The sequence below is a fragment of the Saccopteryx leptura genome, chromosome 2, assembly GCF_036850995.1.
Source record: "Saccopteryx leptura isolate mSacLep1 chromosome 2, mSacLep1_pri_phased_curated, whole genome shotgun sequence".
NCBI classification, from domain to species: Eukaryota; Metazoa; Chordata; class Mammalia; order Chiroptera; family Emballonuridae; genus Saccopteryx; species Saccopteryx leptura.
The window spans coordinates 74110289-74138279 of record NC_089504.1 but is presented as its reverse complement, the minus strand read 5'-3'; positions in this window follow the sequence as shown (position 1 = coordinate 74138279).

Here is a 27991-nt window from a genome sequence, read left to right as displayed (position 1 = left end):
GGAATAAATGTATTGGGTGGTCACTTGCATTATGTGAAACTTTGAAGAAAAGGGATAACCATGGCGGATGTGCTGTAGAACTGGTTTCCCTGATAGCAATGCAAACAATAGATTCCCAAAATGATAGAGGACAGGTGGCTGTGCAAAACAAGTGCAGATATAATAATGACATGGTTAGTGTGGCAGTGTAGGGTGCCTGAGATGCAAAAAAGCTGTGGAGATGTTTGATAGAATCTAAGGACAAGATAGGTTTGCAATCACCAAGCACATTGCTCAGTCTATGCAAATCAAATATCAGAGCTGCAGGCAATCTCTCTAACAGAAAGTCATGGTCATTTGCACAGTTTACTGTTACTGAATTGGGTTTGTTTTCTTTCTTTCTTTCTTTCTTTCTTTCTTTCTTTCTTTCTTTCTTTCTTTCTTTCTTTCTTTCTTTCTTTCAGGGACAGAGAGAGAGTCAGAGAGAGGGATAGTTAGGGACAGACAGGATTGGAGAGAGATGAGAAGCATCAATCATTAGTTTTTTGTTGTGACACCTTAGTTGTTAATTGATTGCTTTCTCATATGTGCCTTGACCATGGGGCTATAGCAGACTGAGTAACCCCTTGCTCAAGGCAGTGACCTTCGGTCCAAGCTGGTGAGCTTTGCTCAAACCAGATGAGCCCGCGCTCAAGCTTGTGACCTTGAGGTCTCAAAACTAGGTCCTCCGCATCCCAGTCCAATGCTCTATCCACTGCGCCACTGCCTGGCCAGGCAAATTGGTTAGTTTTCAAACTCAGAACCCACATTCTAAAGGAGATGCCAGATTCCAAGGAAGAAGTACCCCCAACTCCACAAGGGTATAAAGATTCCCTAGACCCCCCCCCAAAAAAAAGTTTAAGCCATATTCTTGGGTAACCACACACTAGAAAAAAAGGAATACCCAGACCATTTCAAGTACTATGGACACAGGGTCTAAATTGAAAGTGCTCTTTCCCTCTAGCTAATATAGGAAATAAAAAACATTGCATTTTGGTGTAATAGCAGGGAATAGTGCTACTGATAAGAAATTAAAGTATGCAAAAACCATGGTCCCCATTATATCCCCATTTAACCCATTAGTCTTGTCAATGAAAATTATAAAGCATCCTGGAGAATGACAGTGAACTACTGAATACTCAACCAAGTACTCATCCCAGTTCGATCTTCTTTGTCAGATGTGGTATCTTCGCAGGTACAAAATAACACAGTTTTAGGACATGCTCTGCAACCACTGAGCTGATGAATGCCTTTATTTCCAACTCTACCAGGTAAGATTAGAAGCAATTTGCCTTCATGTGGAACAGACAAAAATATGCATAGGCAGTCATGTGCCAGGACTAATTCCCTTTCCACCTTCTGTCATAATTAGTCCAAAGGGACATAGACTGTCAGGACATTCTGCAGAACACCACACTGGCCCACTATAGCAAAAGCATTACACTAATTTAACCAGAGGAGCAAAAAGTAGCAAATATTTTAGATGTTAGTAAGCCACAAAAGCTCCAAGGGGTAGGAGACAAACCCTATAAAGATCAGGAATAAGCCATATCAGTCAAGTTTTATACATCAGTGGGGCATGCTGAATCATCCCCCTGAAAGTAAAAGATGAAGTATTGTTTCTTGCACCTTGTACTACTAAGAAGAAAACAAAATGCCTGGTAAGCCCCTTTGCATCTGCATTTAGAATGCAGTGTATTACACATGGGGAGAACTGCTTCAACTCATTTAACAAATGACATGATTTGAGTGGGACCCTAGCAGAAAAGCTCTGTTGCAGATCTAGGTTGCATTGCAGGTAACTGTTACTTGAGCCATAAGATCTGCACATCCTATGATACTATATAGATCATATAGTATAAGGTCTACCAGAAAGTTCTATTCGTTTTTGGAATAAAACAAATACAAATTCTTCTGACTTAAAATTCATGTGGCACCCATCTTGAATATTTCCACACCAATCCTGTCTTCCGAATATGGTCCGAAATGGTTTGCTGAGTTGAATTAAGCCTTTCTGCGATCTCCAATGTTGTCAAAAAAGGATCTTGCTCCAACATGGTCTTAACAACATCGTCATCGATCAAAGATGGTCGCCCAGAACGTGGCTTATCAGAAAGGTCGAAATCACCTGTTTCGAATTTTTCAAACCATCTTCTGCATATCCTATCAGAAGATACCTTCACCAAACACTTTCAATAAATTTCTACATGCTTCTGTAGCATTTCTTTCTTGTTGAAATTTGTAAAAATACAGTGGCGTAAATGAACTTTATCAGTAGCCATGGGTACACTATCGCTTCACACATAAGACTAACGTGAATCAACTTTGTTTTAGTTAATTTGCTACGTCAGTATGTATACATTAAGTGATAAAAATAGAGAGGCATACATGCGCCAAATAAACATGTGCTTACGTGTCAAAACTTGTTGTGATAGAAACGGACAGAACTTTCCGGTAGACCTTATATAATAATAGATATAATGATGGAGTACAGTGGTGGGAAAAAAAGATAGAAGCTTATGGCAAGTGGTAGTAGGAGAACCATAATGTAGATCCATATAGACCATCTGCACTAAAAAAATTGAAAAATAGCTACTGGCATGCTTCTGCCCCAATAACAAGATGATAGTACATGATGTGACCATGTGATCAGACTTCCATCATGGTTTGAGTTCTGTCAAATGCACCAAGTCTTAACATGAGACAAACCCAACAGCAATCTCTTATAAGTAAATCTGGAATCAGAAGTGGGTGAACAGGTGCCCCAATGCTTACACAATTGACTCATGAACACAGTAGCTAAGATGTCAGGAATGGAAGCTATATTTGGACTCAACACTGTGGGCTTCCACTCGCCAAAGATAATTTTGCTACTGTTGCTGTTGAATTTCCAAACTGCTGATGACAGAAGTCAATACTGAACCCTTGATGTGGCAACATCCCAACAAAGATCAACTAGCTATTTCATGACAAATTGATTCCATATTAAAAGGACAATTTACCTTGACTAGAATCAACACATTGTGAATAGGTAGATGGTTTTCCTGCTCCTGGGGCTTTAGTGAACATCATACCTGAACAGCATTTGACCGACTAACACAGGATCATGATATCATAGTAGACCAAATAGCAAAGGAGAGAATACCATGACCATCAGTCTACTAATTGTAACATCTACTGCACTGCCTGGAAACTATTGCCTTGATGGACCAGGTGCACAGCATTTGCAGAAAGCTGCTGAAGTGCCATCTTGGAGAAGACATGGCAAGGAGGGAGTTCCAGCCTTTGGGACACAATGCACGTTCTAAATCACTATCTGTTATTTAGTCTTATGTACCAATTAAGAGAATACCTGGGTCTAACAAACAAAAGTGATGTTGTAATTTGTCTGGATTAGTTCCATAGACACAGTTGGAGAATGTATGATTTCTGTCTTTGAAACCCTGTGCATTGAGGGTCCAGAGATCCTGAACCCCAAAGAGGCAGTGTTTTTACCAAAGGACACAGCAAGAGTATTATTAAATTTTGAGTTATAACTGCTACCTAGTTACATTTCGCTCTTTGAATGTGGGCTATTCCTGTAAATGGGGTGTGTCCTTAGGTGAGGTAACTGTCCTCACTGAGAGCAGTTCTAAGAAAGGGACTCAGTTTCAACAGCTATCACTATTGGCATGTGAGGGAATGCATGGTTTGGTTCTGTAGAGGGAAAAGAGTGACAGCCACAGCAGCCTCTGCAGCCCCTTCCTTGCATTGCTTGAATATATATTCCTTTTAATGGAAGTATTACTTCACCTGGGAACAGTCCCCTCTAAATTCTGATAGGGTTTTTTTTTTCTGAAAATATTTATAGGAAATTAGTGAAACAAACTATAGTTACCACCACTGCAGCTGCTTTTAGGCTATAATTGACACTCATGATATAAGTCCTCTTTTGCAAGCTCACTACACTTTACTTTCTCCCCTGCTGGGTCCTACCTCCCTCATCTCCTTGCCGGTATGACTTTTGACAGCAAGTCCTGGCACATATGTATGTCTTCATTACAGAACCTCAGTTCCTGGGAATCTGCACTTCAACATCTCCAGGTTCCCTTTCCTTCAAGGAGACACAATGAAATGAAAAAAGATTCCATGTTCATGGATTGGAATAGTCAGCATAGTTAAACTGGCCATACTACACTACCTAAAGCAGGGGTCGGGAACCTATGGCTCATGAGCCAGATGTGACCTTTTGATGGCTGTATCTGGCTCGCAGACAAATCATTAATAAAAAAATAAAAACATTAAAAATATAAAACGTTCTCATGTATTACAATCCAATCATTTTCTACCGCTCATGTTCATGGTTGCGGGTGGCTGGAGCCATTCATAGCTGTCCTCCTGGACAACACCAAGTTTTTATTGGATAATGCATAACGTACACGGGTCATTGTATGGCTCTCACGGAATTACATTTTAAAATATGTGGCGTTCATGGCTCTCTCAGCCAAAAAGATTCCCGACCCCTGACCTAAAGCAATATACAAATTTAATGTAGTCCTTGTTAAAATCTTAAATATCATTTTTTAAAGAAATAAAACAAAAAAATCACCAGGTTTGAATGGAACCATAAAAAATTCCAAATAGCCAAAGCAATCCTGAGGAAAAAGAATGAAGCCAGAAGTATTACACTACCTGACTTCAAATTATACTACAGAGCCATAATAATCAAAACAGCATGGTATTGACAGAAAAACAGACATACAGACCAGCAGAACAGAATCAAAAGCCCAGAAATAAAACCACATATATTTTGACAAATAATCTTCAACAAAGGAGCCAAAAACAGACAAAGGAGAAAATAAAGCCTCTTCTATAAATGGTGCTGGGAAAATTGGAAAGTCACATGCAAAAGAATGAAACTGAACAACACCTTGTCCCCATGCACAAAAAGTAATTCAAAATGGATCAAAGACCTAAATATAATAAGATCTGAAATAATAAATTAAATACAAGAAAACATAGGTACTAAACTTATGAACCTTGACCACAAAGAACACTTTATGAATCTGACCCCAAAGGAAAGCGAAATAAAGGCAAAAATAAATAAATCAGACTTTCTCAAACTAAAAAGCTCCTGCACAACAAAAGAAACCAACAGCAAAATGAAAAGGCAGCCAACGAAATGGAAGTTGATATTTATAAACAACAGCTCAATTATGGGGTTAATATTCAAAATACATAGAAAAAGCTCACAAAGCTCAGCAACAAACAATCTAGTTAAAAAATGGGCAGAGGACCTGAACAGATACTTCTCCCAAGAAGACACATAAATGGCCAAAAGATACATGAAAAGATGCTCATCTTTGCTAGCTATTAGAGAAATGCAAATCAAAACAATGAGATACCATCTCATACCTCTTAGATTGGCTGTTATCAACAAGAAAGGTGATAAGTGTTGGAGGGGCTGTGGAGAAAAAGGAACCCTCATTCACTGTTGGTGGAAATGTAAAGTATTACAATCATTATGGAAGAAAGTATGGTGGTTCCTCAAAAAATTAAGAATTACCATATGATCCAGTGATTCCTCTACTGGGTATCTATCCTCAAAACTCAAAAACATGGTACAAAAAGGCACAAGCACCCCCCATATTCATTGTAGCATTATTCAGAGTGGCCAAGACATGGAAACAACCAAAGTGTCCTTTAATAGAGGATTGAATAAAGAATATGTGATACATATATACAAAGGAATACTACTCAGCCATAAGAAATGATGACATATTGCCATTTATGACAACATGGATTAGACCTTGAGAATATTATACTGAGTGAAATAAGTAAATCAGAAGAAGTAAAGAGCTATATGATGTTACACATAGGTGGGTTATAACAGTGGTCCCCAACCTTTTTTGGGCCACGAACCGATTTAATGTCAGAAAATATTTTCATGGACCAGCCTTTAGGGTGGGATGGATAAATGTATCACGTGACTGAGACAAGCCTCAAGAGTGAGTCTTAGATGGATGTAACAGAGGGAATCTGGTCATTTTAAAAAAATAAAACATTGTCCAGACTTAAATAGAAATAAAACGGAAATAATGTAAGTTATTTATTCTTTCTCTGCAGACCAGTACCAAATGGCCCAGGGACCAGTACTGGTCTATAGCCCGGGGGTTGGGGACCACTGGGTTATAACAGTGAGACGCATGGACATAGATAAAAGTGAAATAGTTACGGGGGGGGGGGGAGAGGGGGTTGTGGGGGTTGGGTTTGGTGGGGAGGGGAGTAAAGAGGGAAAAATATACAGTGATGAAAAATGATTTGACTTTGTGTGATGGGCACACAACACTGTAACAGTTCAAATGCTATAGAAATATTTACCTGAAACCTTTGTACTCTTATTCATCACACAATTAAATTTAATTTTTTAAAATAAAATTTAAAAAATGTATGTATATATAGTGCTTAGGAATAAATTTGCAAAAAGTATACTGACTTGAAAATAATTTAATATGATTTCATCATTTCTTACATTTATTTTCAATGTTTAAGGCAGATCTCTTCACCTAAAATTTACCTGGAAAACTGGTGAAGATATTTCTGCCTACAGATTTTAGTTCTGAGGAATGCACATAACAACAACAAAATGAAAAAAAACTCAGGCTTCCATCACAAAACACCACAAATTGAATGGCTTAGACAACAGAAATGTGTTGTGCACATGTCTAGAGGCTTGAAGTCTGGAAGTCCAAGATCAAGGTGTTGGCAGAGTTTAGTTCTTCTGAGGGTTGAGAGGGAGAACTTGTCCCAGTCCTGGTTTCTGCTGGTTCTGTGGCAGTCTTGGCTGTTCCTTGGCTTAGAGGGCATCACCTTGATCTCTGCCTTCATCTTCACATGGTGTTCTCCTGTGTCAGTGTCTCTATGTTCACATTTCCCCTTTTTATAAGGACATCAATTATATTGGATTAGGAGCCCATTCTACTACAGTATGACCTCATCTTAATTTAACTGATTATACTTGCAACAACCCTGTTTTCAAATAAAGTCACATTCTGAGATATTGGCAATTAGGACTTCAACATAGGGATTTTGGGTGAACACAAATCAACCCATGATACTGTACTTTGCAGGGAAGTTAAGTGGTCGAAAATACAAAGTGTAGAAGTAATAGGCTCACTGGATTTTTTTTATTAATGGGGGCTTAAATCACTAAAAAAAAAAACAAAAAACAAAAAAAAAACTTTCTTTTCATTTGCTGGTTGGGAGATTTCCCCCAGAGGTTGCATTTTGGATGAAGCAGCAGAGAACACTGGCTCCATTTGTGCCCTGACATGTACCTGTCTCTTCGTTTCACCTGAAAACTTCATGCCTTCAGAAGGAAGAGAAAGAATCAAGTGTCCTCTCTGCATTAGTCCATAGTGACTGGTTACAGCTAATCTTCTGGAGAAAGAAAATTCAATGTAGCAATTAGAATTATGGGCACAAGTTCTAGAAGATGAAAACCCTCATCATCTTACTTGGTTCACTGGCTCTTAAAGGCCCATGTGCCATGTCACGTTGCCAAATCACACATCTTCGTTTTGGTTGGTACATGCCCTTGATGTTGGCATTGGCCCTATGATCACAGAGCTTTCTATGGCAGCTATTTTCATGGCTTGGCTCTTTCTTATTCCCTTAGGTCTTATGGTGGGGCAAGAGGACACCCACCGTGGAAGCCAAAAGACTCATCTTAATGAGTGGCATATTTTAGACCTTGTGATTGTGATTTACAATGTTTCATAGCATAGCTGGGTAAACTCTTGTTACTGGAGGATCAAGTTAAATCCAGCAAAAAAGTAATGTGGAATCTTGTCTTTTAGAAAACCTTTCAAAAAAGCACTCTTGTCCCAATGAAGGCTCCCTTCTGTATGAACTGATAAAGGAAAGTTCGATATTATACATGAATGTGGAGTATTAAACTGTGTCCCAGAACTATAGAACTAAAGTTAGAGGCTTTGGCTGTAAAGGCTCTGCCCCCTGCCCTCGCCTGTGCCACCTCGTGTGGTAGATCTGTGTACACACAACCCTGGATGGAAAACCCAGGCCAGCGCCTCCAGTTGTGGACTCCCTTCCGGCAACCCTCTTATTAAACACAGGATTCAGGAACCTGGTGGAACTCTGCCACAACTGCCAAAAAACATATTTCTGTCTCAAAGTGTCAGAGCAAAGGGGGTGGGAGGAAGGAACCAAATGCTAAAGCAAATAAAAACATCTTTTCAAATGTTGCCTGCTTGCTGCCAATTGTGGGCTCAGAGGGAGTGCCACCGGGAGCGAGTTCCACATGGTGAGGCCTTCCGTGGAGAAGCCTGGCTGGCAGGCCAGGAGGATTCAGTAATTAACACTGTCAAAGACTTGTGAGGCCCCATTTCAGCAGCTCCACTTGGAAGTGTTTGTCCATGTACAGTCACCCTTCAGCGGCACAGCTGCGGTGTGCAGTCCGTCAGCGGTTGGCGCATGTGTGGGCTCAAACTCTTTGTCATGCAGTATTAAGAAAACCTGGGGGTTTCTTTGCAGAGCTTTAACCCTGTGGGGATTAAGGCTAAGAGTATCTGATTTTTAAAATGCTAATTAAATGAGTGCTCTAACAATGCTGAGTAACCAGTTGCGGGGAAATTATAGCATCCAGGAGGCTAGATAACAAAACTAGAGCTAGGGACCCCCACGTGGTCACCTTGGGCCTGGGCATATGGATCAGCTGTTGTGGGCTGGAAAGAAGGTTGTGGAAACATTGGGAAGTACGGGTGAAATTACATGCTCTTAAGTAAAGACTCTAAAACAGGTCTGAAATGGTAAGCAGGAATGGCAGCCATCTCCTAAAAGAAAATTAGTGGGTAGGTAGCTATGCTGTAATGGAGGAAAGACAGACTGGTGTGGATTTGTGGTTTCAATTCCCACAACTGCCACTCTCTGGTATGATGGCAATTGGGCTCATTACTTAACCTTTCTACACTCATTTCTTTATATATATACAATAAAAATTGTTACGAATATACAGACATGTATTATTGAGTAAATAAACTGTAAATATATTTATATACACACAGTGGTGGGATTCAAATAATATAACAACTGGTTCTCTGCCCTAATGATCATTTTAAGTACAAAAAAATTGATATACCAAAAGGTAGTTTATTATTTCACACATTTAATACTTAAATTAGAACAATAAAAAAGGTACACAAAACTTGATTATAAGAAAGAGTTTTAAAATATTAATTAAAAAGTATTAAATAATACCTGATACAAAAGAAAAAGTAAAACTGTTATTTAATATATTTCTGGCCCTGGCCTGTTGGCTCAGTGTTAGAGCATCAGCCCAGCATTTGGATGTTCTGGGTCTTATTCCCTGTCAGGGCACACAGGTGAAGCGCCACCTGCTTCTCCACCTGTCCCCCTCTCACTTCTCTCTCTCTCTCTCTCTCTCTCTCTCTCTCTCCTTCTCTCTCTCTCCCTCTCTCTCTCTCTCTCTTCCCCTGCCTGCAGACATAGTTTGATTGGAGCAAATTGTCCTCAGGAGCAGAGGATGACTCCATGGCCTCTGCCTCAGGCACTAAGCAAAGCTCAGTTGTTAAGCAACAGAGCAATGCCCCAGATGGGCAGAGCATCACCCCCTAGTGGGCTTGCTGAGTGGATCCTGGTCTGGGGCATGTGGAAGTCTGTCTCTGCCTCCCCTTCTCTCACTGAATAAAAATAAACAAACAAATAAGATATTTCTATATTTCATATTCTTGATTGGTGTCCTCACTTGCAATTTTTTTCACCTATGGACTGAATAAACATGACTACAGGCACTTAGAATACGCTGTTGCGCAGAAGAACTTTAAAAAAGAGTAAGGAATGTAAATTTGTGATTTCCACATTGGGTGGCTGCCCAGGCGCCCACCTTAGAGAGAACCCTGATTACAAGTGCCATTTTAACAACAGATTTGCTGAACTCAACAAAAAAATTAGGTATCAGTTCTGCCCAACCATTGTGAACTGGCTGAATCCCACCACTGTATATGTATGTGCATTCATCTGTATATCTGTCATTTATTAATCAACTACTTTGCAATCAACAAATATTTTTATAGTACTTCCTATTAGTAAGCAAGTCTTGATATATTTATTGTATTAAGTATGACAAGTAAAATTTCTGTTCTCTTGGAGCTTATCTATATTCTAATGAGTAAAGAAAACAACAGGAAACCTGACCTGTAAATGAGTAAGAGATTTTCAGGTTGTAGGGAGAAACATGATATAAATTTAATAAAAAGGGTTGCAGGTTAGGGAACTAAAAAAGCCGCTTTAGGTAGTAAGGTTCCAGAATATTTACATACTCTTTCTCATTCAATTTTTCTGACCCCCTTCTGCAATAGGCACTACTGTTTCCACCTGCCAGCATAAAACAAAACAAAACAAAACAAAACTGAAGTGCTATAGGTTAGCTCTGATGGGGCACACTTAATATGCGGGTATTCAATCAGAATTAGATGAGCTATGCTGAACACGCATGCTCTTCTATAAGGGGATGTCTGAAATCAATGGATGTTGCCAGCCCACATTCATCCATAGTTTTCTCACTTACCTCTTTAAGTAAAATATTGTTTGTAAGAGCCTGCATGTATTTATAATCTATGAATGGAGCCATACGGTGGTAAACTACACTGGCTTGCAATTTGGGCATTTATGTTATCTGTCATCGCTGAGCACTGGGGAGGACATAAATGGACCTAAGATAATCACAGTGCTCTGTTACAGACATCTGCACCCCAGTTCTGTCTGCAGACATTTCTAGCTTTCTTAGGTGGGGCATCTAGTTTACAAGAAACTGAGACTCACACAAAGAAGTTAAGACTATTGCATGGAACTATTTCAGACAAACATCTTTGCATTGGAAAAAAGAATGGCACATTCAGATATTTTTTTTTCATATTTCTTGTTAATGCCTTTACTTGTCACTGTGTATACATGATTTAAATAGAAGGTAGTAATTAAACTTGCATTATGGGGGGGAATATTGCAATGGGAGAAGGAAATAAGGTCATATAAATTTTTGTCAAGACATTTATTTTGAGCTAGATTGGAAGCATCTCAGGGTCTCGTTATATTATGGCCAGTTTAAAAATGATGTGAAACATATGTCTCCCTTTGACCCTCAGGAAGAAAACAGAAAAAAAAAGTGTTAAAATGGTGCTAAAGAGAAACCTAGAATCACATAGGTGAGAGTCAGGATTCATGCTCATGCTCCATAGTCATTGACCTTTTGAGTTTATTATAGTGCTTTTTGTGTGAAGACTTGTGTAAACTTATCAGGTGTGGGGTCAACAACAATGAATGCTTGATGTCTGAATATAGTCAAGGAAATGAATGAACAAAAGGGTGATGGCACAGATCCCTCCATCACTGATTCCCTCTCACTCTCATTCTTTCACCTTCTCTTCTTATTACTTTCCAAAGAGTGTATATATTCCAGACACTTTATTTTTTCTCCCTTGCATGATTTTTGCTAGCTTGAGATGTCTGCTATTTCCTCATGTTATTCCCTTTGGTTGGGGCTCTTTCACTTATTCTATGGTTAATTTCTGTAAGGCTTCTCAATGCACCACCTCTCAGAAGCCTCCCCAGTCTTAGTCAATAGTCTTGTCTAAGTTTTCAGCAAGATAATCTTCCAACCACTAAGTGTCAAGTACTGTTTTCACTACATATTGTTTCACTTAGCCTTCAAAACACCTCTGATAATATACTACCATTCCCATGTCACACAGGAGGGAAATGAAGCCCTGTACATCTAATGACTTCTCCAAGTTACCCTGCTTGGATTGGGGGACTGATAAATAGACCTAGTCCTCTGACCTGGACTTGAGCTATTGTTGATTCTTACACCATTCTCTCCTTAGTGGTGAATAGTCAAAATGATGACAGCGCATTGGAGAAGGAAGGAGAAAGATTATGAAATGTTCTTCTGAATCAGCCCTTGCAGAACCAAGTTGTCAAGTACTAGGGAGTGATAACTAAAGTTTGGGAAGTCACCTTTAGGTAAAACTTTAATGGTGAGTTTTTTCACTTACACACTACTGTTCCAAGATCTGTCCTATCAAGCAGCTAATTAATCCTCTTGGGGCAATTACCTAGCCACCAGAAATGCACTGCTGTGGGCTCATGTCCCTGGGCACAGTCCCAGCTAAATAAACAGCAGGAGAACCCTGAAGTGGTAGGTTTGTAACCACTCCTCCCTGAGGTCAGCACTTCAAGCACCTGTAGGTTCTGGGCACAGCGGCACAGCATCACATGCAAGTGGGTGTTCTGTAAGTGCTTTTTAATGATGGCGGTGGTGATGATGTATGAAGGTTTGTTTATACTTGCAGAGAGGGTCGTGTATTTTAACAAGAAGGACTTTTGATTGGCATTTCAAAGAGGTTAGTGTTGTTGGAAAATGTCAGCACCCTGCATAGGAGGGCACTTCATAAGTGTTAAGGGATTGGGTCTGCTAAGGGGATTAGGATAATTGTTTTGGAGTGAATGGGCAGGCTCAATGGAGGTGACCTAAAGTCATTTTAATGGGCCTAGTGGAGCTCATGGTGACAACTCATGCTAGTGGATTAAGATGCTGTGATGGAAATTCCCAGTCATTGCTTATCACTGGTTTCATTGGGATACTGGCTCCTCTATTGTATTGCTATGCCTGGTGGGCTGACTCAGTTTTTGGGCTGGAACAAAGAGATATTGATCAAAGGAACTGCCACCCCACCATGTGGCACAGGGCTCCTTTGCCTCTAAAGATGAAAGGTGCCTATTTTCATGGCACTCCTCAGTTTGGGAGAGCCTTTTAATTCCTGCCAGTTCAAGATCAACCAGGGATGAAGTCAAATGCTGTCAGAATAGAAAGTCCTGTGGATGAAAGTAAGGAGGGAAACTTTTTCCTCCTAAGTAAGCACGAGGCTGGGTTGTTATAAGTTAACATTGCATCAAGTTTGCAAGCTTTAAGAATAAAAGATCAGCTCTGGAATGAATGTATAGGTAGATTCAAAGATAAAAAGAATAGTAGTTTATATTATGCACTAGTAGTTCATGTCCATTTGCAACTCTTTCTTATCACATAATAGAAATAAATGTTGAGTTGAAAATTTTAATTGCAAGGACTGGTTGACCCAGCCCAAAATGACTGGATCAGTTAATTCTGTTAACTAGAGGTTGAGATACTACTATTTCCCATGTTCTAGTATTTTTGCTTTAGCCAATTTGTATTTCTTTGTGCATGAGACAATCAAATGGTCATAAACATCATTCCTACACTAAAAGACTGAAAAAGGGCATTCTAGAAATAAAAACTGGCTTTTGTCAGAAGTTTCTTGTATAATGAATATTTGGGGAATATATATATGTGTGTGTGTGTATATACATTTATATATATATATTTCCCCCTTCTTTTCCAAATTGATAGAGAGACAGACTCCGACATATGTCCTTACTGGGATCCACCTGGAAACCCCCATCTGTGGCCATGCTCAAAATCCAGCTATTTTTAGTGCCTAAGGCGGAGGCTCTACAGAACCATCCTCAGTGCCCAGGCCAATGCACTCGAACCAACTGAACCATGGCTGTGGGAAGCAAAGAGAGAGAGATGGGGGGGAGCAAATGGTTTCTTCTCCTGTGTGCCCTGACTAGGAATCGAACCTGGGACATCCACACACCAGGCCAACACTGCCACTAAGCCAACAGGCCAGAGCCTATTTGAGGATATTAACTACTGATTGATAGTTTCAGACTTTATAGGGTTGTCAGATGGTGTGGGAACTTTAAGTAACAATGCTCTAAATGGTTACAGTTTATCGGAATCAGACTATTTTAAGGAAGTAGCTCGAGTATAAGGGGGGAGTTCAGGGCAGGCAGGGCACCGTGTCTACTCTAACACCGTGAAATGTACAAGTTATGCTGCAGTGTGAGATTTGTACCTGCAGCAAACAAACTTTGGATTTCTCGAGAATGCATATTGAGGAACTGTATACACAAGTGGCTCTTAGCCTGGAAATTCTATGCCTTCCCACATTGGTTTTGTAAACAGAATCTTAATACCCACATTATATATCTGGCCTGTGCTGCCTATAATCATTTCAGTCCCTTTGGTGAAAGAACAACTACAGTTTCAGAGGTTGAAATCTTTCCTTTTTGGGTTTAATATTTAAGTCTGCTTTATTTATGGAGCTTAACTGGTCCAAGATAGCTCTTCTTTAAATTAAAAAAAAAATCTTCAATAAAATTTACTGGTTTTTTTTTTGTTTGTTTGTTTGTTTTTTGCAGTACTCTTTCTGTAGACAAATTCATCTCTGAAACTCCTCACTCTCTGGATTCTCAAAAGGTCAAGGAAATAAATAGAGATTTTGATGAAATAACCCGCAACTTTGAAATATTCCTTCTCTAGAACAGTGTCAACATCAACTATAGGTGCTTGTTAAAAATCAAAAGTCCTGCCCTGGCCGGTTGGCTCAGCGGTAGAGCGTCGGCCTAGCGTGCGGAGGACCCGGGTTCGATTCCCGGCCAGGGCACACAGGAGAAGCGCCCATTTGCTTCTCCACCCCTCCGCCGCGCTTTCCTCTCTGTCTCTCTCTTCCCCTCCCGCAGCCAAGGCTCCATTGGAGCAAAGATGGCCCGGGCGCTGGGGATGGCTCTGTGGCCTCTGCCTCAGGCGCTAGAGTGGCTCTGGTCGCAACATGGCGACGCCCAGGATGGGCAGAGCATCGCCCCCTGGTGGGCAGAGCTTCGCCCCTGGTGGGCGTGCCGGGTGGATCCCGGTCGGGCGCATGCGGGAGTCTGTCTGACTGTCTCTCCCTGTTTCCAAGCTTCAGAAAAATGAAAAAAGAAAAAAAAAAAAAATCAAAAGTCCTGAAATTCAACCCAGGTCAACTGAATCAAAATTCCTGGCTCAGGACTCTTCTGTTCACACGAGTCTGATAAGCACATCTGTAGACCTCTGCCAGATGCCACCAGCTTGTTTTAGGGACATATGCTAGACCTATTCCAATCTTAGGTGAGTATTTCTCATGTATATGTAGAAATTCACCTGATGTGAGGAAGCCTACTTTTTGTCTCTTTCTAGAGAGATAGATTATTGTCTAAGTGATTTACCTCAAACAGAAATAAAGGTTTTATCCCCATTTTTTGATCCTTTCTTCCTTTTCCAACATCCTCCCCTCCTTTTCTCTCTTTTCTTAAAACTTTCTTGGCCTCAGTTACAAACATATGTGACATTCTGAGGAAGATATAGGGGAACATGCCAGACAACAATAAAATGTCAAGGTGAGCCAACCTCATTTTTGGTGTTCATGTGGGTTCTCCGGGGGAAGCATGGCACACTACAAGGCTCTTGGGGAGATTAGGTGAGAGGCAGAAAGCTGAATGTTGAAGAATGAAACAAAGACATATTTTTGAGGGAGGGCAAATGGTAGTTAACTGGAAATATCCAAATATCCAAATTCTACATAAACTACAATCCAATGTAACTGTGTGGAAGACTGTTGTACGAGGTAGTCAAGGGTTTAAAGACATTTCTAGCTGAGTGAAAGAAGTGCTTATTTACCTGCTTATATTTAGAGACATGGCATTACATAAAGTTTTAGTCAATACAACTCTACTCTGAACACTTCCAAATCCTAAAAGTAACAGGGAACACCTGGGTAACTGTCTTGTTCTCACAAAGATCTGCAATATAGGACATGCCAAAACTAAGTTCATTTTTTATAATATATTTAAACAAGACTAAGTGTGTCTATAATTAAGCAAATGGTTTACTCTGAACTTACCTCAAGTAGTGGCAAAGCATGATATGATTTGGGGGTACCATAGAATTTTCCCTGTCCATTGTTATTTTCCATCCAGACTACAGTGCTTCTGTTAATATTTATCCAAAGAGCTGTGCTTTTAAATTAAACATTATGCTTAAAATCCTAAAATCACAGAGCCACCAAAGCAATTTCAACAACAAGGTATTTAACATCAGTAGGTAGCCGGCACCCAGAAAGCACCATGGGCCAAAGAGTTTGGATTGCAGCAAGCCGGATGGAGAGCAGTGGGGAATGAGTGGTTGTTTGAGGGCCGGCCTGACAGAGTGTCACACAGTGGGGATATGGGGACATCGTGAAGGAATAAAAGAAACATAAAGGCAACACTGAGGGAGAAAACACCAAAGACATTTTCTTGCCTCATGATAATTCCCTGGGCTGGACCTGATTATGGGTTTAGGGCAATGAATAACATAGATCCAGAAGCCAAGACAGGAAGGAGGTGGGTACAACATTTTAATGTAATGCATGGACGTAACCTATAACAGGAGGCATGGCAAGTGTCAGCTGGCTGTTTAGCCTTTAGCCAACTTATTTTCTCTGCATTAAACCAACTCTGATGGATTATTTTAGAGCAATATAGGGACCAATTTCTCTAATTGGTTTAAGGCTAACAGAAAAAAATATCTAGTTGACCTCAGTCTCCTCTCTGGGAATGGGAAATACAATCCATGTACTCCTTCTCTGGCAGAACTGGTCCTAATGATTCATTCTGTGAGAATTGAATTTCCTGCAGAAAAGCATTGTGAATATTGAAGTTACAAGTTTTTAAATTCTGATCATACAACCTTTCCCTAAATGGAAAATAGGTTAAATAATGTTTTCTTCTCTTTTTCCTCTCCCTTCTGCCATTCCTTGAGTTTTCCATTCATGACTCTGCACCAAGAACACTAGGGATGTCGGTGCAAAATAACTAAAATATTTAGTTCTGCTAAGGAGCGTATTTGGCTCCTGAGATCCTGTTAATTGGGTGGGTACCTGCCTTCTCTGCCCTGGTCCATATGCCAGGGCTTTATAAAGGCATGGAGACATGTTCAGGGATTGAGTCTACTGTAATGGGACCAATGTTCACCAAGTCATGGGAAAATAACCCTCATTAATTTAGATTTAGGATTGAGTTTTATCAATGTGATTGGGCATGAGATTAGGGAGTAATGGGGCCTTTGGTTAGGAGAGAGCATAATATGTCCATATAGATTAAAATTTATATTAAAAAACACAAAACTTGTGAAGACCAACAAATGAAAACAACAGTAGCAACAGTAAAATCTCAAATATAAAAATACAGGTCAGATTCATCTTTGGGAACTCCCATTTATAATTCCTGCTTTAAAATCATGTTTTATATTTATAAAGGCCGTGCCAAACCCAGACTGCAAGCTAGTTTTGGATATGGGATATTTGGATCATGTTCCTTTCTTGCTATATTCAATAATTAAACTATTAATTAAAAGGCAGATAATTAAGGGTTATGCATTTCTATGAATTCTAAAATAGAGTATAGATAATACCCAAGTATTGAAGCTTGTCTAAGTAAATATACTATTTTGTTGACTTGATTTATATGGAGCTAATTATTTCTCAACATAATATTCTGAGTTGACACCTGCACAGAAAAAGAATTTTCAAAATATTCTAAGTAGAATAACAGTGAAAAATGATCCTACACTACTGGGAGGCGAGCTGTATGTAAGATTATTATTGTTGTTACTGTTGTTATTATTATTATTATTTCTTCTTTTGTAGCAACATATCTGGTACATTGTAAGCGCTCCATTTATGGTTCCTGAGATAAAAAAAAAATCAATGTTACTTTATTGTGCTCTACCTCCTGCAGCATCTTTTATCTCAGATGAGGTCCTGGGAAGAAATGCCAGTGTAAGCCATAACCAAGCTGCCAGGAGAGCAATGTGACAGAAATCTATGAGTTAAATGAAGAAATAAAGGAAAATAACTCATTCACCAAGTCCTATAGATAGGAAACATCTTGGTGATTTTGTCATTTGTTCATGTTTCAGTCAACCAATGTATCTTAGAACTGAAGCATCTACTAAGAGGATGAATGTGCACTAAATCTGAATCAGTTAAACCTTAATAGTGTAAATGAAACCTTTAAATTGTGTGAACCACTAGCAGCCCTCCAACTCTTTACATGTGCAAAGAATTGAATGAAGACATATGGTCACCATCAACTTGGTTATTTAATTCTGAGATGACACACATTTTAATCTAACTGAAAGGGGAAGCTACTATATAGCTGGTTATAATTAGCGAACCACAAATTTCTATAACCACTTCAGTCTAAACCAAAAGCCAAAATGGCATTTCATGATTACACCATCCCACCCAGATTTGCATTTCTTGATGAATTCCCAAGCTTAGGATATGAGCCATACTGTAAAACCAACCCTCAATTACACCTTTTTAGAGGGGAGATTAGTGGCAGGTGGTGCCTGCTATAAAAGCCTCATTAAAACACCTTCTGGTGGAGTTTCACAAAAGGAAGCCACCAGATGGAGACCCATCTCCACATGGTCGTCTTACCTCAAATGAGAGTTTCACCTGACACTTTGGGGACAGACAATTTTTTTCTCACCTAACAAGCCACGGAGGTTCAAAAGATGATCTATTAGGATTAATCGTACTTGATCACTAATCCATTGTAACGCCATATGCTGAAAGCGTTGTTCACTGTTAAGCCTGGAGCCAGGTAGAGCCCCTCCAGTAATGTAAACCCTCCCAATTTTCTGCAGCTAATCTAATTTCACCTCCTCCCAGACCTCAGATGCCAGGAACAATGCTTAACTCCTTCCTACACTGTCTCGGACGCATTTTTGAATGGTAGCAAATCTGGTCTCAAAGGTAATGACACTAAAACCTGCTGACTAATTGGAAAATTATTTTCCTGGCATTGCTTGCTTAGTGGGGTGAATGGATAAAAGGCATCTTTTCCATTGTGCACATATTCAAAGACTTAGTCCTGGCCTTCTTATCAGCACAGCTTGGTATTACCCATGTCCTCCTCTTTCCGAAATGTGTTTGCCAAACCTGAGATTTGCTGGATTGGAACAGGGGGCCAGCTGGACAGAGAATGTGAAATTCATGTTTCATAGAGGAAGTTCTGTCACCCTATGCAGGTCTTGAAATGGCAAGATTTCTTTTACCCTCTGTGATTGGCCTTTGAGATGGATTCAAACCATTTAAGTACCAAACAGTATAACTCAAATTTTATGTGTGTGTGCATGTATGTAATTATGTGTATATATACATATATAGAGTGAGTTCTATTGTATGTTTTTTGTTATAAATACCACCCACTAACTTACTTTCTAAAAGAAAGATGACCTTTCTAGCTCAAGGCCCATGTCTGCGAGTTGCATGCATGAAGGTAATCACACACATATGGCCACATGAGCCCCACACATTTCACTCTAGTCCTGGGGCCCTGAAATGACAAGTTAAATAATATAACTTCCAAATTCTCTGCAGCATTTTGTGGTCACTTGGTTTCAGCTATAGACAGACTGCTAGAGGGGATAGATTAAATAACCCATCTGCAATGTATAGTAAACAATATCGCCAAGATAACAGTAGTTGTCCTAAAGTAATGCCAAACGCATTTAGAAAATGGAACCTAGCCTCCTGTTGCTTCACACCTTCCTGATCAAATACTTCCCCAAATGCAATAGTGTTTAAAATGTTATCATAATTATTGGGTCTATTCAGTGTTTCAGAATATAACCTTTATGTCACCTAATCATCTGGTGTGTGGGACTTGGTACTTATTAAAATGCAGATTCTTAGGCATCAGCACAGACTTAGGAGATGGGGACTTAAGAAGGTAGAATCTGGACATTTACATATTATACAAGTTTGATTACACATTTTCCAGGTGAATCTGATGTGCACTAAAATCTAACGCCCACGATGAAGAACACAGCTTCCCATTGCTTCCTTTAATCCAGCCAGGGCCCTACAGACACTACTTTCTTATTTCCTCCTACTCAAGGCTGTGGGACACGGTGGCCAGGGGAGGGAATGTGACCACACGTGTCTTCTGAATGGGAAGGGAAAATACCCCCACTTGCTCCCTGGATTAAATTTGTTAAGTAGGAAGTTAGCTATGAGTGTTTCTTGTTATCCAAATGGTATATCTAATATGTCTCATAATATACATGCTTGTGAACACTTAAAAAAAAACCTTAAGTTTCTAATGGCAAATATAAATCACTCTTTCTTTGTTCTAATAGTTTATATAGTCATCGGACACCGTGGAAAAAATATAGTCGCGGCATTTTGTAGCTGGAAGACTATTTTATCATACATGAGAATTGCTAGATTTGGGCAAGCAAGAGGGATTCTCATAGGATATATTTTTAGTAAAAATAAAAGAAAGAAAAGGAAAGAAAGTGGCCCTGGCCGGTTGGCTCAGCGGTAGAGCGTCGGCCTGGCGTGCAGGGGACCGGGGTTCGATTTCTGGCCAGGGCACATAGGAGTAGCGCCCATTTGCTTCTCCACCACCCCCTCCTTCCTCTCTGTCTCTCTCTTCCCCTCCCGCAGCCAAGCCTCCATTGGAGCAAAGATGGCCCGGGCGCTGGGGATGGCTCCTTGGCCTCTGTCCCAGGCACTAGAGTGGCTCTGGTCACGGCAGAGCGACGCCCCAGAGGGGCAGAGCATCACCCCCTGGTGGGAAGAACGTCGCCCCTGGTGGGCGTGCCGGGTGGATCCCGGTGGGGCGCATGCAGGAGTCTGTCTGACTGTCTCTCCCCATTTCCAACTTCAGAAAAATACAAAAAGAAAAAGAAAGAAAGTACAAAAACTCAGTATCAGTAGCCTATGTTAAAGAAGAGATTCAGTCTTTCTCTGGAATGACATATGGAAGATGTCTCTTCTCTGTTTGATGCCACTGTGTTTATGAAAAAGCATGGACAATACCTGGTTTCATTAGTCTCCCTTCTTGTTTATACATGACTTTTATTTCAACATCAAGTCATCAAAAATATTTTCTTGTAATTTTTGGTAATCAAACTCCAGAGAGAAAATGCTCATTTCCCAACAGTGAAACCCACATTGACTCCCGCAGCTGCACCCCTTTCTGGGGGCTCATTGGCCTGGGTGTTCTGCTAAAGCAGAGAGGAACCCAAGAGAAGAGTGTGGTACACTGAAACCTGGACTCAGAAGAGGCAAGCAGAGTAGTGGTCAGCCAGGACCGGCTCCCCAGCCTGACCCAGGGCTTAAATCTGCCCAAAAGCAGTAGTAATTCTCTCTGACTGGAGGATGGAGTCAACTCGGTTCTGGAGTTCAGGGGGCTAGTGTCTTTGTTAGGACCAGGAAGCGTCTGGTTGAGCAGGGAAGATATCGCGCAGTAGGGCCACCATGCACCTTAGGACACTGTGGAACATGCAGAGCCCCAGAGCAGCCAGAAACAGCAGAGCAGCCTCTTTGAGCATTTGTGGGATCAGATCTGATGCTCTGTCTTGATCAATGAAAACAACAATCTGAACACCTTGAGTTCCTAGATCCCATTCCTCTCTAGAAGCTGGTGAGGCCTACAGATTTAGATTAATCTTAAAAGAAAGGAAAAGAAATCTAACTTTGGTCTTGTTTCTTTCTGAAACACACACACACATACATACTCACATATACACACAACATACATATATGTGATGGCATGCTCTTTCCTATCCCTTTTTTTCTTCATTGTTGGTCTCTAATAGGAGGGAAAATAAACTCTGCAGTGATGTCCTTTAAGAAACATGACTCCTGGTGACCTTTAGGAAGTAGTGGCAATGCACAGAATATGTCCAGAATTGTGTTTGTAACATAACAAATATGAATGATCCTGAATTGTCTTTTCCTTTGTCATGTTCCTTTGATAGTAATATCTATTGCTACAAAGTACTGTGCTGCATACAAATATCACAGAGCAGCTCTGGGCTTGTAGTATAGAATAGAGCAGGGGTCCCCAAACTACGGCCCGCGGGCCACATGCGGCCCCCTGAGGCCATTTATCCAGCCCCCGCCGCACTTCCGGAAGGAGCACCTCTTTCATTGGTGGTCAGTGAGAAAAGCATAGTTCCCATTGAAATACTGGTCAGTTGGTTGATTTAAATTTACTTGTTCTTTATTTTAAATATTGTATTTGTTCCCGTTTTGTTTTTTTTACTTTAAAATAAGGTCTGTGCAGTGTGCATAGGGATTTGTTCATAGTTTCTTTTATAGTCTGGCCCTCCAATGGTCTGAGGGACAGTGAACTGGCCCCCTGTATAAAAAGTTTGGGGACCCCTGGAATAGAGTGTTCTGTTTTGATAAGAAAACAGTGAAGGTAAATTCTGACAAGGCAAAATTTATGTCTGTCTTTATCTAACAATTGTGCGATATTAAGTCAGCTCTAAATTGTCCATGCCACATTTCCCTCCAACCTTCTTCTCTTCCTTGGCTGTTATTTATTTTTATATTTTACTTCTGTTTCTTCCCAGAGTCTGGGCATGTGGGGGCGATGCAAGGCATTTTCCCATTTAGTGGAAGCTTTCTGTTTGTGTCTGAATATTGGTTGTAGCCATGCTCAGGAGGTATTTATTATTTCTCCTGACTTTCTTTTCCTAGTTTTTTTCCCCATTCCCCAATATTTTCCAGTTAGTTTAAAGGCAGGATGTGTGTGTTTTCTACACATACAAAATATCTAAGTTTTATCCATTTGTAATGTTTGCTGTGCACCTCCCCGTGGAGCAGGGAGAAGTGGGTACGCATTTCTCTGCTCATCTTAGTGTGCACTAATATGTGTAAAAGCTCTTGGTTCTTGAGTGAAGAGAGATGGCCATGTTATCCAAACAACAACCCTGTATTTTCCCACACTCTTTAGTCAATTTGGTTATCAAAAATAAAACATTTTTTTCTCCTGTAAAGCATTTACTTGTTGGGCTTTTATCTTCTCTGGTTACCTGGCTTTCCCCCAAAGGAGAAATCTAAGCCCCAATTAGGGTGGGGGTGGGGAGGAGGAGGAGAGGAGCAGAGTTGGGTGCCTGAGTCCCCAGCGGCTGGCTGCTCTTGCTAACCAGACCACCAGGTTCTCTCAACGGGCCTCATTTCTTCCCATTTAGCTAATACAAGGCTGGGAGTGACCTTTGCAGACCAGTGGGCAGGAGCTGAGAAACACTCCCCCAAATGAATGTGGTTGTATGGCTGTTTACTACTCAGCATGCTGGCCTCCAGCTAATGACACTAATCCCCCGACTGCGTTTCATTAGGTGACAGACAAGGAGCCACACTTCGGAGGGAATCAACTGCTTGTCGCCATCAGCCAGCTGCAGAGAGGAGTCGCTCCAGGAGCAAGGCTGCTCCCTGCATTTGCTTTTCTTCCTCTATTATCCCTGACATGTTCACTGAACTACAGACTGCATATGTTTAAAAATAATTAAACACGTTCCAAACAAATAGGCAATGTTTCCACGATCCCTGCAATGAACGTTCTGGGTGTTTTGACAGATTTTTCTGCTCATTGGATTCATCAGGCAGCCTGGCTCTTTGCTGTCACTTCTGACAACCTGGCAGATGAACCCACAGGGCAGGCTCGCTGGCCCAAGTTTCTTACCCTGCTCTGACCTGAGGCACAGGGAACTTTCAGGCTGAGGGCTGAGAGACCATGGACAGGATCCACGTCTGAGTTCCCAGGGCAATGTGTTTGTATGTAAAGCCAATAGATAAGAGGAAAACAAAGAGCAAAATATATTTGGGTTTTATTTTGAATGGTTCTGCTGTATTATACTCAGAAAAGAGACTCAAAAATAATCATAGGAAAGAAAAGAAAGAGCACCGATAGGCATTAAGATCATCCTCATGTTAACCCCATGTCAAATCTGGACTTGCCTGCAATCCCCATTTTTAATATTTAAAAATTTTAAATGTCTCCATTAAATGATAAAGAAGAAAGAAGAGGAGGAGGAGGAGGAGGAGGAAAGAAGATACAACTTATAAATTACATAAAATATAGCAGGATAAAATATTAAAACATATATAAAGAAAGTTAATTAAAGATAAAGAATAATAAATTAAGAGAGAGACTTGGCAAGTTTAGGACACAAAAAAACAAACTAAAAGTAAGAGAAGCTCATTATTTTCCTCACCGAGTCAAGGATCTTTCTCATACAAAGGACATAGTGTGACATAATCAATAATATCTTAAAAAAATATTCCTTGAGTAACAGATTAATGGATGAATGAAAGTCTTTTGATAGTCAATATAGGCTTATGGACCCTTGCAAGATCATAACTACTTTATAGGAATTCTGTGAAGTAAGTAGTGTGTGGATGTGGATGTTCAAAAACTAATCAATACACAATAATTCTAATGGTCTGGCTTAATCTAAGAATAGCTTTGAGAAAAAGCATAAGAGTGGATGCTCTCTAAAACCTATAGCTAATACTCTTAACAGAGATTTGAATTATTATTGACACAACCTAATGTCCAGTAACATAGATTTATCCATTGGTAACTATGACAGTGGTGCCCGAAGTCATCCTCAGAGCATATGAAGTTTAAAGAACTGAAAAGAACCTATAGAAAAGTAAAAGTTTCTCCTCAAGGAAGGATTTGCTAATAATATACTGTAAAATGGGTTATCAAGTACTAAATTCAACACCAGAAATCGGCAAACTACAGCCTCTGGGTGGGTCCACTCTGCCATTGGTTTTCATATGGTCTGTAAACTGTGGTTTTGACTTTTTTTTTTTCCAAATGATTGAGAAAAATCAAAAGAAGACCAATATTTTGTAACAGGACAATTATTTGAAATTCAGTTTCAATACTCACACATAAGGTTTTACTGGAATCCAGCCCTGCTCACTCACTTGCATAGTGGGCGTGGCTGCTTTCTACTATAGTGGCCGAGGTGCCACAGCATGCATGACCCACAATGTCTGGAATATTTGTTATCTGGCCCTTTACAGAAAAAATTTGCTGACCACTGTCCTATACCAGAAACAATAAAAACATGACTATAATATCATTAATATTTTTTTTCTGATTACCAAAGTAAAATATTTAAAAACTGACAAGTTTTCTAGAGGGCTATTTGATAATATGTACTAAAGAAGATAAAGTATGTTTGCCTTTTGACTCATAAAGTCTACTTCTGAGGAATTTATTCAAGAGTGGAAAGTTGCAAACAACAAGGATCCAACAATACAGAAAATGATTAAGTGAATTATGGCATAGTTAAACAATTAAATACCCTGTAGCTGTTAGAAAGATGATTAGAGATATGTAACCAGGACACAAATAAATTGATTGGAAGCATTCTCAGCCTTCCTGCACCATCACCACCTTTTAGGAATAAGAATTCTTTTTGTGTGTGGGGATGGATTTCAGCAATTCTTCCTCTCTAGGCTTTTATTGTGCCGATTGGGGAAAACTATGGGGTTACAAGGTGCCAAGAAAGGCTAAATTGATTTACATTTTGTGGCTATGGAGATAGTGCTCTTGGAAAAAGCAAAGGGGAAGGGAATGGAGTTGGAAAGTTGGGGAGAGGAAGAGTGCAGTAGAGCACGGTATGTTTCCTAGGGCTTTGAGAACAAAGTACCACCAACTTGGTGATTTAGAACCACAGAATATTTTATCTCACAGGTCTGAAGGTCAGAAGTGCAAAGGCCATGCTCCCTGGAAAGGCACTAAGGGGGATCTGTTCCAGGCGTCCTCTTGGCTTGTAGATGGCCATCTTTTCCCAGTGTCCATCAATGTTGTATTCCCTATGTCCAAATTTCTCCTTTAGAAGGACACCAGTCATATAGGATTAGAGCCCATCCCAAAGATCTCATTTTAACTTGACTACTTTTGTAAGAGCTTATTTTCAAATAAGATCATATTCCAATGTCCTGGGGGTTAGTATTCTAAAACATTTTTTTGGTGGGGGAGGGATCAGGTGGGGTCAGGAAGAGACAGTTCAATGCATACAATTAGAGACAATAAAATAATCAAGAGAGAGCTTAGACGTTTCTGGGCACTACAAAGAGAACTTTAGTGAGACAACTGGTTTAAATCAGTGGTGGGTTATTTTGCTGTGTGCCATGTGAAGAATTACCTCTTTGTGTGTGTGTTGTGTTTCTCCTCCCCTTTTTCTTTATTTCAGCTTTCCCTTTCTTTTTTCTCTCTCTGTCTCTCTCTTTTTCAGGAGGAATACATATATTTGGCATCAAAAAATCCAAAAAGTAATAAAAAAGAAATTTCTCTCCCACCAGTGTTCCTAAGCCACTCACTCAGCCTCAGCAGTTGGTTACCTGTTGCTTTTTTTCTAAGTTCCCCTCAAGGGATATTCTGGGTACATACAGTTATATATTGCATATTTTTGCTGGACCCATTGATTATCCATTACATGCATGGTTTTTACTGTGCTATTTTCACTTACGGATACATCTCTGGAATCATTCTATATCTGTTCATATGGAGCAGTCTTATTTATTGAAATAATTGCATTGTATTATTGTTCTCCAAAGTGTTTAACCAGGTGTTTATTAATTAACATTAAGCTATTTCCATTCTTTTATTGTTACAAACAATGCCACAATGGCTATTTGCTGTATATGTAATTACTAATTAGTCATAAGATTGTATGTGTGTGTGAGTATAAAACTCTCCTATCCAAAAACATGTAAATTTGAAAGTTTAGTAAATGTTGCAAATATTCTCCATAAAGTATGTATTATATCATATTCTCATCTGCAACAGTTAGTGCCTGATTACTGACACATCCATCACCACACTATGTTATCAAACATTTTAACTTTTACTCATCTGAAAAATAAAAACATATTTTATTATACCTTTAATTTATATTTTAAAGTTGTGAATACTTTTGTGTATTTTTCACATTTAATAGCTATTTGTATTTCTTTTCCTTAAGATGTCTATTTATACCCTTTTTAAAATTTATTGAGTTGTTGGTCTTTTTCTCATTCGCAGTGGCTTTTATATTTAAAATAAATTAGCCCTTTTCTTTGGTAGGATTTACAAATATTTCAGCCCAATTACCATTTGATTTCTTTTTCTTGTTTTGTGGTCTATCTAATCCCACAGAACAATATTTTAATTTAATGTAGTTAGACATCGTTCTTTTATGATTTAGATTTTTTTCTATTTAAATATAACTTTCCTGTTCAGAAATTAACAATTATATATTACACATTTTCAAATTCTTTTATGTTTTAATTTTCCATTTATTATTATTTTATAATCTGCATGGGTATTTTGGATATACAGTTAAATTGTTCCTTAGCACCTTTTAAAACATATTAAGCTGGACATGCTACCATGCTGAGACTGAGAGACTGAAGTGGTACTGCTAACATGTACATTTTTATATGTAAACATGTTCACCATAAGAAATGGTAGAGGAGTGAATATATCAGTCTATGTATTAAGGTATGCAAGAATTTTATATTTTGATAATCTGATCCACATTTTGGGTCTCATTCCATATACCCACTTGGATAAAGTTAGTCATTTAGGATAAAAGCAGTCAATTAAGAATCACCTTTTCCGACTCCTTTTCCTCTATTCCATCTTGACTGCTCAGGTTCCATATGACTTTATAAGATGTCTTGGTAGCTGTAACAGTGATGCTAAAGCTCACTCTCTAGTCTCTGTTCATCCTTGTTCTGTGAGGTAAAGCACTTTTTTTAAAAATTTAAGTCTTACAAAGCATATTGTCGAGGTTTGACAGAAAAATTTTAGGAAAATGCCTGTTGAGCTTGTTATGCTTACTTTTCTGCCCTGCTCTCCCAGTGTAAATGAAAGAAAAAGAAAGAGAGAAAGAGAAAAAGAAAGAAAGAAAGAAAGAAAGAAAGAAAGAAAGAAAGAAAGAAAGAGAGAAAGAAAGAGAGAGAGAAAGAAAGAAAGAAAGAAAGAAAGAAAGAAAGAAAGAAAGAAAGAAAGAAAGAAAGAGAAAGAAAGAAGAGAGGAAAGAAGAGAAAGAAAGAAGAGGAAGAAAGAAAGAAAGAAAGAAAGAAAGAAAGAAAGAAAGAAAGAAAGAAAGAAAGAAAGAAAGAAAGAAAGAAGAGAGAGAGGGAGAGAGAGAGAGAAGAAACAAACAAACAAACAAACAAATAAATCAGGCCATTGGACCAAAGAGTGTTAAGGGAGGGAG